Source organism: Mirounga leonina, unplaced genomic scaffold (assembly GCF_011800145.1).
Source record: "Mirounga leonina isolate KUSES-001 unplaced genomic scaffold, KU_Mleo_1.0 Mir_101799, whole genome shotgun sequence".
NCBI lineage: Eukaryota > Metazoa > Chordata > Mammalia > Carnivora > Phocidae > Mirounga > Mirounga leonina.
The window spans coordinates 3,951,771-3,964,954 of record NW_023270210.1 but is presented as its reverse complement, the minus strand read 5'-3'; the positions used below and the strand labels follow the sequence as shown (position 1 = coordinate 3,964,954).

Genomic DNA, 13,184 nt, shown 5'->3' with positions numbered 1-13,184 from the left:
GGCATAAAGTTGTTCATAGTGTTCCTTTATTATCCTAGATTCCATGGGATTAATAATGATGGCTACTCTTTCATTTCTGATTTTAGTAATTTGTATCTTCTCTCTTTTTTCTTAGTCACCCTTGGCTAGAGTTTTATCAATATTATTGATCTTTTCTAAGAATTAGCTTTTGGTTTGATTGATTTTTTCACTTGTTTTTCTCTTTTCAATTTCATTGATTTCTGCTTCAATTTTTTATTATTTCTTTTCTTCTGATTCCTTTAGGCCTAAATTGCTCTTTTCTAGTTTTCTAACATAGAAGTTTACATTATTGATTTTAGATCTTTCTTCTCTTCTAATATATGCATTTAATGCTATAAATTTCCCTCTAAGCATTGCTTTTGCTGCATCCTATAGATTTTGATAAATGTATTTTCATTTTCTTTTTTCTTAAGATTTTATTTTATTATTTATTTGTCAGAGAGAGAGAGGCAGAGGGAGAAGCGGGCTCCCTGCTGCTGAGCAAAGAGCCTGATGCAGGACTGGATCCCAGGACTTTGGCATCATGACATGAGCCGAAGGCAGACGCTCAACCAACTGAGCCACCCAGGTGTCACTTCATTGTCATTTAGTTAAAAATATTTTTAGATTTCTTTTAGCCTCCTTCTTTGACCCATGTGTTATTTATAAGTATGCTGTTTAATCTCCAAATATTCTGCAGTTTTCTGGCTACCTTTCTGTTTCTGATTTCTAATTTAATTCTATTGTGGTATGTGAACATACTTTGTATGATTTCTCCTGTTTTAAAATTATTAGGTGTATTTTATGGTCCACAATGTGGTCTATATTGGTGAGTGTTCCATGTGAGCTTGAGAAGTTTGTGTAATTCTGTGGTTGTTGGATGGATTATTTTATTTTCATGCCATATTATCTTGAATTAAGTAAAAAAAAAAAAAAACCACTTCCAATCATTTTACCTACAGATTATTTTACCTACTGCTCTGTTTGGCAGCCAGTCTCTTGTCTCTCTTCAGCAATAGTGAGACAGATTTCTTTTCCTCAGGGGAAGGAAATCCATGTTTTCTTGCCTTTGCCAATAACAAAAATGTTGGAGATCTGGGGGACAAAGCTGTTGCCTTTAGCATCTTTCACATAAACCACATCAAGAGAGCCAGAATGTCTCACTCTGTTGGTGATCATGCCTATTTTTCCCAAGTTAGCACCTCTGGTCACCACCATAAACAGTCTCCAAATCGATCTGAATGTTGTCATTCACCTTGATGAAGGAATCAGAGTAGTGGATGGAGTGAACATCATGAGTCACCAGATGAGAGATTCCTTTTGTGCCCACAAAGATCTCTCTCACTTTGCACAGCTTGTATGTGGCCTCCTCAGGTGTAATGTAATGGACGGCAAAACAACCTTTGGTGTCATAGATCACATAGAAATTCTCTCTGGTCTTGTCAATGCTGATGACAACCAAAAAAACAGCAGGGGAGGTTATATCAGTCCAGACCTTACTATTAATCTCAATGGACCACTGCATGTAGATTGCCTTTATTTCATCTCCTTTAGGGCATACTCAAGTCTGTTCCTTAGGAAAAGGATGAGGGAGAGACATTCTCTCAGCCTGTGGGTATTGGTGTATGGACCAGGAGCAAACGCTTTGTCTAGTTTATCCAGTATCCAATGCTTTGGGGCAGCTACACACTTCAGATGCTTCTTGGGATCATAAGCCAAGGCTGCACTAGGTACTGTATGGAGTATTTTATATATGTCAATTAGATCAAATTGATTGATAGTGCTGTTCAGGTCATCTGTATCCCTACTGATTTTCTGCCTGCATGATCTATCAGTTACTGACGGGGGGGGGGGGGGAGATGTCTCCGACTATAATTATGGATTTGTGTATTTATTTTTTCAGTTCTATTAATTTTGGCCTTCTAAACAGAACTGTCCTTACTTGTAGATGGCATGATTTTCTATGTAGAAAACCTCAGGAAATACATTTTTAAAAACGCTTAGAACTAATAAGTGAGTTCGGCAATGTTGCAGGATACAAGATCAACATACAAACATCAGTTGTATTTCTATATACTAGCAATGAACACATGGAAACTGAAAATAAAAATTATACTACTATTTAAAATTTTTACAAAATATGAAGTACTTAGGTGCCTTCAAGGAGCTTTCAGTGTATCCATGGGGTGCTCTATGCTGTGGCCCAGCACACACAAAAAAATTGGCTTGACCTATCAGATTCTCTAAGGAACTTATAGCTGGGAACTTCTGAAGGATGAGGCAGTGAGCAGTGGGAGCAGAAGTTGAAAGGTTATTAGGTCAAGAGAGATCAGAGGAGCCATGGAATGAGATATGGAGGCTTGTTATACGGGAGAATGAACCACAGGAGTGTAGAAGCCATGAATAGAGAAGGGGACAATAGAGGATGAAGAAGTCAGTTTGTGACAGTCACTATAGGCAACCAATTCAGAGTAGCTGTGCCACACTGGTGACCCAAGTGAAGATCCACAGACTTCTGGGTTCCCATGTATGTGCATTGCTGCAGTCAGTACAATTTAGTATGGCCTCACCAAACCATACATATTCACTGCATGACCTCCCTTCTCCCCGACTAGAGGAAACGGGGAGGAATCTCTTTCTGGAAATCAGGAGCCTCCCCCCCCCACCCCGCCCCACTCCCAGAATAAGCGCTGCTTGTCATTTCTCTCCTTTGATTTTGGTTCTCTTGGTGGTTAGGAAAGTTCTAATGTGGCACGCTAAGGAGAAATGGCAAAGAGATTTGAGTTTCTGTTAGCTTGAACTTGAAAAAGTGGGCACATCCCTGGGGCCCAGGGAAGTCCTGAAGTTTGTCTCTTTCAAATGATTCTGAGCACAGGCCGGGAAAGAGTGGTATTCGTTTGTAACTGCTCAGACTCCCATAGGCTCCCTCAGCTACCAACTCAGCCCCATTCTCCTGCTGGTTTTGCCTGTGTCCACTACTGAGTTTGACACATAATGCCATCTCTGACCCAGAACTTGGAAAGAGTTCTGGTTTTCTAATTCTCTATCCTGTTTGACTGTCCCGGGACTTCCTCCTGGTCCTGAACCTACTAGATCTGGGGCTGAGGGCATTGAGCCCCTGAAACCTCTCGCCCATGGATTTAGTTTGGATTCTATGGGCAGAAGGGGACATGATGGGCTCCCTGGCAGAGCCAGACATTTCAGCATTGTGCTTAAGGAGGCAGAATCATGTGCTGGGGCATGGAATGGGTTCCAGCAAGTGTAGCTTATTAGTGATGAGTTGAGAGGAGGCCACTGGGAGACAAAGGGATGGAGGGCGGCCAGATGCCATATGGCAGGAGAGGGCCATGGGGAGATTCTTATGTATCCTCAGAGAGAGGGGGTCTCAGATCCACTTGGGGGTCTCTGTGCTGCCCTCTGGATCCCTGCTGGCCACTGTAGCCATATCCTTTGCCCCACCTGGTCACTGAGTGTCTTGCTAGCATCTGCTGCTGAAGGGTGCCCTAATGAAACTCAGGATGTGGACCACCAAGTGCTCATCATGCTACCCCCACCCCACTCAGCCCCATCTTGGGTCTTACTGATGCTGAAGATCTTCCCCAAGCACTAATGTGTGCGAAGTCCCACAGCACCATGATTTCAGGAGAATGAATACTATGACAGTTTAGTACTCCATATCATTGAATTTAAGAAGCACTGTTATTTTGCATACCCTTAAGAAAGTGAAAACTTTGCCAGCTAAACCGTGAAATTCCATTGATTGTAAGATGCATCTCAATTTCAGAGATGAAAAAAGGGCATCTCAGAATGTTAAAATATGGTATTTTATAATTAGCGTGGTGGTTAAGAGCCCGATATGAGAGCCAGGCTGCATGGGTTTGAATCCCAGCTCGGCCATGTACAAGCTATGGGGTCTTGGGCCAGTCACTTTTACCATCACTGGGCTTTAGTTTCCATGACTGTGTAATGGAGACAGACCTACTTCCTAGAGTTGTGAGGACTGAATATGTGTGTAAAGCATTTCAACAGTGCCTGGCACCTAATAAGCACTGTCTTTGCTGTTTTTATTTTTAACAAATATTATATCCATTACATACATAAGCAGAGGATAAATAATGGCCGTTGCCATCACCCCCACTGCCTTGCTGCCATTCCTGTCACCAGGTAAGCAGGGCTCTTGCCAGCCCTCCACAGATTTCTTGGCAGTCCTCTCCAAAAACAGGTTTCTTGCTGCTCAGCTGCTAATTTGGGGCTGTCAGGCATAAGTGGGACCATAAGCCAATCTGGGCATGTCTGAGGCCAGTCATTTCCAACCAGACCTCTCATCACGGTAATCCTCAGACACTTCAGGGCAGACAAGCCCCTTCCCCACCCAATATCCCCATCCCATTATTGTTATGAGCATTCTGACCCTGGTTCCTCCCAGCCATTGCCCCTTTCCACCAAGCTCTTCCCAAAGGCCCTCTAGAACTCTCATTTCACTGCAAACAAATGCCACCACCTTCTCAATCTCTTCCCAGAAGGCTTTCTTCATTGCTTTGCAGCCTTAACTGGAAAATGCCTCCCCCCATTAGGGAGCCACCTCCTCCACCTCCTTCCGTCTTGGGGAGAGAGGGCAGATTCTTCTGGCTCTTTGCTGCTGGGTCTAGACTAGAGCATGATTCTTCTGCTGTCAAAGCTGACCCTTCTATGAGCTTCAAACAATCAAGCTGAACATTTTGTCTTAAAAGCAAAGGGGTTTTAAATAATGCAGTTAATACTTGATAAATCTTCTTTTTAAAAATGTCATCCTTTACAGATAAGGCCAGCCTCCTGGACTCAGCCCCATCCCCAGCTGCTCTCTGGTGAATCCCAGTTATCTGGTTAGTGCATCTTTCTCCTGACCTTTTTCTCTGCAATAACCCCCATACACAGAAATGTAGAGTTTTGTTGTGTGTGTTTGGAAAAGAACTACAATGGCATCTTACTACAAGCATCATTCTGTAACTGGCTGTTTTCTCTTGTCTGTCCTGGCAATCTTTCCATGTATAATTCTACTTCATTCTTATAAGTTGCTGCAGTGTAGCTCTTTTTGGAAATACCACAGCATTTTTTAACTGTTCCTCCAACATGAACATTTATGTTGTTTTCATTTTTCTCTATTATAAAAAATACAGCAATAAACAGCTTTCTATGTATTGGTTTACACACAAGGGAGGATGTTTCTTCATTCCTAATATTTTGAAAAGAGTAATGGCTGTATTGTTTTATAAGGTAGGTAATGCATATTATAAAATTGAAGCAATTTAAGAATTGCAGTGAAGAAACAAATACATCACCAACAGTTTCACCACCCAGAAAAGAAAAAAAATACAATTAACATCTGGTGAACAGCATCCCAACTGTCTCTTTATGGGTATGTCCAGGTAGAAGACAGCAAGCTATCTAGAAATAACTTTATAATACTGTGATCATACGAGTCATGTTATTTTCAATGAAAAGCGTGAAATTTGGTTTTATTTGAATATAAGTGATAAAAAAAAAGGAACCAGTGTGAAAATAAAGGAATTGTAGAACTTGATGTAATTGCTTCTCTCCACGAGGTCTACTGGTCATAGAGTGAAATGATTGGAAACTTTTTTTTTTCTTTCCTCCCCTTCCCTCTCTCCTCCCTTCTCCCCTGCCTCCTCTCCTCTTCCCTTCCCTTCCCTTCCTTTTAAAAATCTCTGTAGCCACTATCAGTTGACTCCTAGGACAGAGGATGGGACCTTTACATTTTCTTGTTCCCCCACATCCCAGTTTTTGTTGGTTATATCAGCTTTACTTTGTCAATTGTTATAATATATTCTATTTGGCAAGGCTGTGACTCCCCAGTCATTTAGTGGAGATCCTTAGATCCTTAGTTTTATATTTTAATGGGTTCATTGCTCATAGCTACCTATTTCTGAATTCTAATCTATCCCTTGGTTGGCAGGATTTGTCTTTCAAGAAGGGCTAATGAATACTCAATTCCCCAAGTCTTCCCTGACTGTGGATAGCATTCATCTTTGAATAATAAATTGGCTGGGTGTAATATTCTTGAGCCATACTTTCTTTCCTTCAGAACTTTGAGGAGCATTGCTCCACTGTTTTTTTGACCCTGATAGTTTCTATGGAGAAGTACAGGGAAGTCTGGTTTTATTCCCTTTGCTGATTTACTCTTTCTGCTTGACTATCTGAAGAACTTTTTCTATACTTCAAGTTAAATAATTTAATCGGGACGTGCCTCCAAGTTAATGATTGTATATCTATTTTTTCTTCATATGTGGTATGCTTTTATGATCTGCTGATTCAATTCTTGCTTTATTTTGAGAAAATTTACTCACAATAAACCTCTGAATATTTTTTTCTATTTTACTTGTTGTGTTTCCTCTGAGCTCTTGCTTTATTAAATCCATTCATCCGCTCAGTCAACAGATATTTATTAAGGACCTACCAAGTGCCAGGCATTGTGCCAGACAAAATTTCATGCCTTCCTGCAGTTGACATTTAAGTGGGGTGAAGGAAACAGGAAGTAAACAAAATAAACATGTACGGTAGATCGTGTACTAGATGGTGATAAGTGCTGTATAAATCAGGGAATATGTTGGGCTAGAATTGTAAATAGGGTTGTCAGGGAAGGCCTCATGCAGAAGGTGACATTAGAGAATGGCTCCAGCTTCTCTTGATTTGCATTTCCCTGATCAATAATGAGGTAGACTGTCTTTCTCTCTCTGTATATATTTATTATGTATATAATATATATACAGAAAGAGATTATATATACACACACAGAGATTATATGGAGAAATATACATACATATATGAAGAGAAAGACAGAGACAAGGAGACAGAGACAAAGAGAGACACAGAGAGAGACTATACGTATTTCTTTTTCCTTTGAAATGCCTGCTCATGTCCTTTGCTTGTTTTCATTGCAGTGCTTATCTGTTTCTTAATGATTTGTAGTTCTTTACCTTGGATATGTTGTTGTTTATATGTGTAACAAAAATCTTCTCTCAGTCTGGGACTTGTCTTCTCATTTTGATTATGTTTTTTAACGAATAGACTCCTAATTTATCAATTTTCTCTCAGGGCATTTTGGGTCTTGTTTAAGAAATTCTTCCCTACCCCAAGGTCAGAAAAATAATGTCCACTCAGTTTTAAGTTTTGCTTTTGACATTTAAGTGTTTGATCCATCTGGAGTTCACTGTTGTGTATGGTGTGAGATGGGGCAACAGTTAACATTGGCTAGTGCTGTGCCCCCTAAAGACCCTCTTCCCCCTGCTTCAATATAGTTCCATCATAATATTTGGTGAAATAAATGTTCAGTGTTTACATTATTATGACTATGTAGACATTGCTCACAGCTGAGCCACAGAGTGAAATATGATTACCTGTTCCTCCCTATTACAAGCCTTTTGATTTTTTCCTGAACTCAGTACTTGCTTCATTTAGTCCCTCTGCTTTTGCTTTCTCTACACCTATGATTATGTTTTCTTTCAGATTTTCTAACCAGAGATGTAAAATTGCTCTTAATACAGCCAAGCACATCAGGTTTGGTTCCTTATTTTTTTGCCTTTGGAGATCCCCTTCCTATAATGACTTCTTCATCCTCCTGCTCCGATTTGGACTTATTTTTCTTTAGACATGTTGCCCAGGTCTCATCCTGAAAGTTTCTTCCTCTTTCTCTCCCATTTTCCTAGATCCCATGTTACCCTCTTTTTATGTCTTAATTCTTCACTTTGGGGGAGTACATCCTCTAGTATCTTACCGAGAAAGGGTACATGAGAGTTCCATGTTTGGGGGGGATCATATATGTTTGAAAACAACTTTATTCTCCCCTCAGATGTGATTGATACTTTGCTAAATTCAGAATCCTGAGTCAGAAATTATTGTCTCTAAAAAATTTTAAGGCATGTCTTTATTATCTTCTAGCTCCCATTATTGCAGTTGGTAATTCTTCTACCACTGTGATAATCAGTCTTTTGATCCACTTTTCCTTTCTTGAAGCTTTTAGGATCTCCTACTTAACCACAGTATTCTGAACTTTCATGATACTGTATATTCTATGTGGGTATTATTTTCATTTATTTTGATGGGTACTTGGTGGGGCCCTTTCAATCTCATGTCCTTCATGAAGGATTCTTTTAGTTTTGAGAAATTTTACTGTATCATTTATTTAAATTTTTCTATTTAGTCTGCTCTCTTTTACTGGAATTCTTATTAGTTGAATGTTAGACCTCTTAGATGGATACTCTAATGTTAAAAAAATATTTTCTTCTCTCTCTTTCATTCTGTGTGTGTGTGTGTGTGTGTGTGTACTTGATTGTCTTGGCTTCCAGAGTTCTGGGGACTGGTGGAGAGGGAAACTTACCACTTAGTGTATAGATTTGCTAATCTGTTTTCCCTCCTATTCTTCACAGTGCCTGGTGTTCCCCATTTCCCAGAGATTAAATCTCCTGTCCCCTGACTGGAGGCGTAAAACCTGCCTGGGTTAGAAATGAGGCTTGCCCCTTTTAAGATTTTTAATTAACCCCTTTATTTATTTATTTATTTATTTATTTATTACTATTATTTTTTATTCAAGTATAATTAACATAGAGTGTTATATTAGTTTCAAGTGTACAATATAGTGATTCAACAATTCTGTACATTACTCAGTGCTCATCAGGATAAGTGTACTCTAAATTAATCCCCTTCACCTATTTCATTCATCCCCCCTCCCCAAACTCTCTGGTAACCATTAGTATGTTCTCTATAGTGAATGGTCTGGTTTTTTTTTAAAGACTTTATTTATATATCTGAGAGAGAGAGAGAGAACGAGTTGGGGGGGGGACCAGAGGGAGAGGGAGAAGCAGACCCCCCACTGAGTGGGGAGCTTGACACTGGGCTCCATCCCAGGGCCCTGGGATCATGACCTGAGCTGAAGGCAGATGATTAACCGACTGAGCCACCCAGGTGCCCCATTAACAGTCTGTTTTTTGTTTGCCTCTCTTTCTCTTTGTTCATTTTTGTTTCTTAAGTTCCACATATGAATGAGATCATATGGTATTTTTCTCTCTCTGACTGACTTATTTCGCTTAGCATTATACTGTCTAGCTCCATCCATTTTGTTGTAAATGACAACAAGATTTCATTCTTTTTGTGGTTGAATAATATTCCATTATATATTTTATGTGCATATATATATATATATATATATATATATATATATATATCACATCTTCTTTATCCATTCATCTATTGATGGACACTTAGGAAAGTTCCATAATTTGGCTATTGTAAATAATACTGCTATAAACATAGAGGTGCATTTATCTTTTTGAATTAGTGCTTATTCTCTTTGGGTAAATACCCAGTAGTGGAATTACTGGATCTTATAGCAATTCTATTTTTAATTTTTTGAAGAAACTCCATACTGTTTTCCACAGTTGCTGCACCAGCTTGCATTCCCACCAATAGTGCATGAAGGCAAGGGAAACAAAAGCAAAATTAAACTATACAGACTACACCAAAATAAAAGCTTTTGCACAGTGAAGTAAACCATTAAGAAAACAAAAAGACAACCTACTGAATGGGACAAAATATTTGCAAGTGATATGTCCAATAAGGGGTTAATATCCAAAATATATAAAGCACTTCTATAACTCAACATACAAAGAAACAAAAAAATCCAATTAAAAAATGGGCAGAAGACAGGAATCGACATTTTTCTAAAGAAGGCATACAGATGACCAATGGACACATGAAAAGATGCTCAGCATTACTCATCATCAGGGAAATGCAAATCAAAACTACAATGAGATATCACTTCACCCTTCTGTTTTCAGCCCCATGCATTACTCTGCCTTCCTTGGTACCTGAGAGCTCCAATTCTTTTTTTTTTTTTTTTTTTTTTAAGATGTTATTTATTTATTTGACACAGAGAGAGACAGCAAGAGAGGGAACACAAGCAGGGGGAGTGGGAGAGGGAGAAGCAGGCTTCCCGCGGAGCAAGGAGCCGATCCCAGGACCCTGGGATCATGACCTGAGCCGAAGGCAGATGCTTAACGACTGAGCCACCCACATGCCCCTGACACCTCCAATTCTGAAGGCTTTCTGGGTTCTGTGAAAATCAGCTTGTTTCTCCCCTCTGATGGCTTCCCCTGGCTGGCTAAGTCAGCTACCACTCCTCTGTCTACTTTCCAGCTTCCAAAATTTGACATTTTCCTTGCAGATTTTTTCTTTTGTCCTTTTTTTGCCATTGTGAGTTTATAATATTTAAAAAGTTACTTTAGAGGGGCACCTGGGTGGCTCAGTCAGTTAAGTGTCTGACTCATGATTTCGGCTCAGTTATGATCTCAGGGTGGTGAGATTGAGCCCTGAGTCAGGCTCCACACTGAGCATGGAGCCTGCTTGAGATTCTTACCACCCCCAAATAAATAAATAAATAATAAATAATAAAGTGGCTGCACCAAAAAATAAAAATTTGGAGTCAATTTTTCTCTTTATTTTCATTTCTTTGTTTGTTTTTCCTTTTTTTTGATTTAAATTTTAGTTAGTTCACATACAGTGCAATATTGGTTCCTGGAGTAGAATTCAGTGACTCATCACTTACATACAACACCCAGTGCTCATCACAACAAGTGCCCTCCTCAATCCCCATCACCCATCTAGCCCATCCCTCCCCATCTCCCTCCATCAACCCCCAGTTTGTTCCCTATCATTAAGAGTCTCTTATGGTTTGTTTCCCTCTCTCCTTTTTTTTTCTTTTCCCCCTTCCCATATGTTAATCTGCTTTGTTCCTTAAATTCCACATATGAGTGAAATCATATAATTGTCTTTCTCTGACTGACTTATTTCACTTAGCATAATACACTCTAACTCTATCTACATCGTTTCAAATGGAAAGATTTCATGCTTTTTTGATGGCTGAGTAATATTCCATTGTATATCTATACCACATCTTTATCCATTCATCAGTTGATGGACATTTGGGCTCTGTCCATAGTTTGGCTATTGTTGATAATGCTGCTATAAACATTGGGGTGCATGTATCCCTTCAAATCTGTATTTTTGTACCTTTTTTGTAAATACCTAGTAGTGCAATTACTAGGTCTCAGGGTAGTTCAATGTATAACTTTTTGAGGAACCTCCATGCTGTTTTCCAGAGTGGCTGCACCAGCTTGCATTCCCACCAACAATGTAGGAGGGTTCCCCTTTCTCTGCATCCTCATCAACACCTGTTGTTTCTTGTGTTAATTTTAGCCATACTTTAGAGTCAATTAGAATGAGGTCTTGGAGGGAGCAGAAATAACGTCACCTAGTCAATCTGCTATGCTTAACCAGAATTGTTAACCAATTCTTTTTATTTACTTTAGGACCTCTGTTACAAATAATTGGATTAATCATAAACCTTGGTTTACAATGCACTATCACCATTGATTTTTGCATGGTCTAGTTTATTCATTTTAATTACTTAATATAAAGACCACCTGTGATCCTTATGTCCAACTTGAGAACTAAAACATTACCCATATCTGATATCTGGCTTTGTGCTCATCTTCTATCCCATTCCCTGTCTCTCCCATAACTCCAATTTGAACTTTATAAAAAGAGGATCATACTACGTATGTAATCTTGGGGTTGCCTTTTTTCGCTCAATTACTGAAAATTTTCCATATTATCATTTAAGATTTTAGTTCATTCATTTTCACTGCTGAATTATATATCATAATTTGTTCATTTTCCTGTTGATTGTCATTTAGGGTGTTCTTATTTTGTGTTATTGCAAACAGTGCTTGTGTGGACATTCTTATACATGTCTCTTATTGTACCCCAACGTGGAATTGCTGCATTGTAGGGTATACAAACATCCAAATTTACGATATTATGCCAAATTGTTTTAACTAAGTGGTAGTACTAATTTTCACTCCCGTCAGCAAGGTATAGGATATTCTGTTGTCCCTCATCCTCTCCAACACTTGTCAGACTTCTTAATTTTTGCCAATTGAATGAGTGTAAAATGGCATCTCATTGTAGTTTTGGTTTCCATTTCCCTGATTGCTAATGAGGTTGAGCATCTGCTCATATGGATATTGGCCATATGTGTTTCCTCTTCTATGAAATGTCTGTTCATGTCTTCTGCCTATTTGCCTGTTGAATTATTTGTTTTTATCTTATTATTGTTTTGCAGTCTTTCATATACCAATCCTTTGTCAATCATATGAATCACCAATTTGTAGCTTTTAATGTAATGCAAATTTGCTTTGGGTGGCATCCCCAGGGAGTGGCCATGTCTCTTCTATAGTTACAGATCCTGCTAGGCAACCCTGTTTCTGCTCCAACTGAATAGTCTCTACTATTCCAGCTCCTAAATGGGTGACCCCAGTTACTGAGCTCTGGAGATATTATCTCTTCCCTTTTGCCGTCCATTCCTGGGGGTAAAGGGGTCTTTCTATAATTGTTAATCTCTGGGTTGCTTCATTGTCCTTTATTTGCCTGTTCACCTTTCCAACACCTTTGCAACTAGTTGCCTCTCTTAATTTCTCTCTCATGATCTACCTAGCATGGATGTTGCTTTTATAACTGGATCTTGATGGATACAAATACTTCCCCACTCCAAAGTGAAAAATATATTCATCTCTAGTTTGAACTAAATGTTTAAAGTTTTTCTTTTGATATTCAAATTCTAATCCATCTGGAATTAATTGTTGTGTAAGGCATTTCATTTCACTGTGATATAAAGTAGTGATTACATTTCATCTTTTCATATAGACAATCATTTTTTTTCCAGCTCCACTTAGTGGATAATGCCTTTTTCTCTACTGATCTGTCAAGCCCCCTCTCTCATACAGCAAATCAGTTACTGGTCTCTCTAGTTCCATTGGTCTATTCCAATTGTCCCTGTAGAGAACTTTAGTACTCAACTCTCAACAATCGATGTATCATGCAGACAGAAAATCAATAAGGAAACAGCAGATTTAAACAACACTATAGACCAAATGGACCTTACAGACACATACAGGTATCCCTGCCTTCTGAAAGTTTGCCTTATGCCACTTCACTTTAACAAAAGACCTACATTAGTACAGTAATGCCTTTTTTCATAAAAGCAAAGATCCTCTTTGGATTTCTTTTGGTTAGTGAAAACAGCTCTGCATATCTATTCTTTGAAATTTTGATGAGGCTATCATTATGGCTAA

The 13,184-nt window shown here is 38.9% G+C and overlaps 1 pseudogene; it reads right to left on the bottom strand.

The window, feature by feature from the left end:
• Positions 1 to 968: 968 nt before the first annotated feature.
• On the bottom strand, positions 969 to 1,955 carry LOC118014255 (annotated as a pseudogene).
• Positions 1,956 to 13,184: the final 11,229 nt, after the last annotated feature.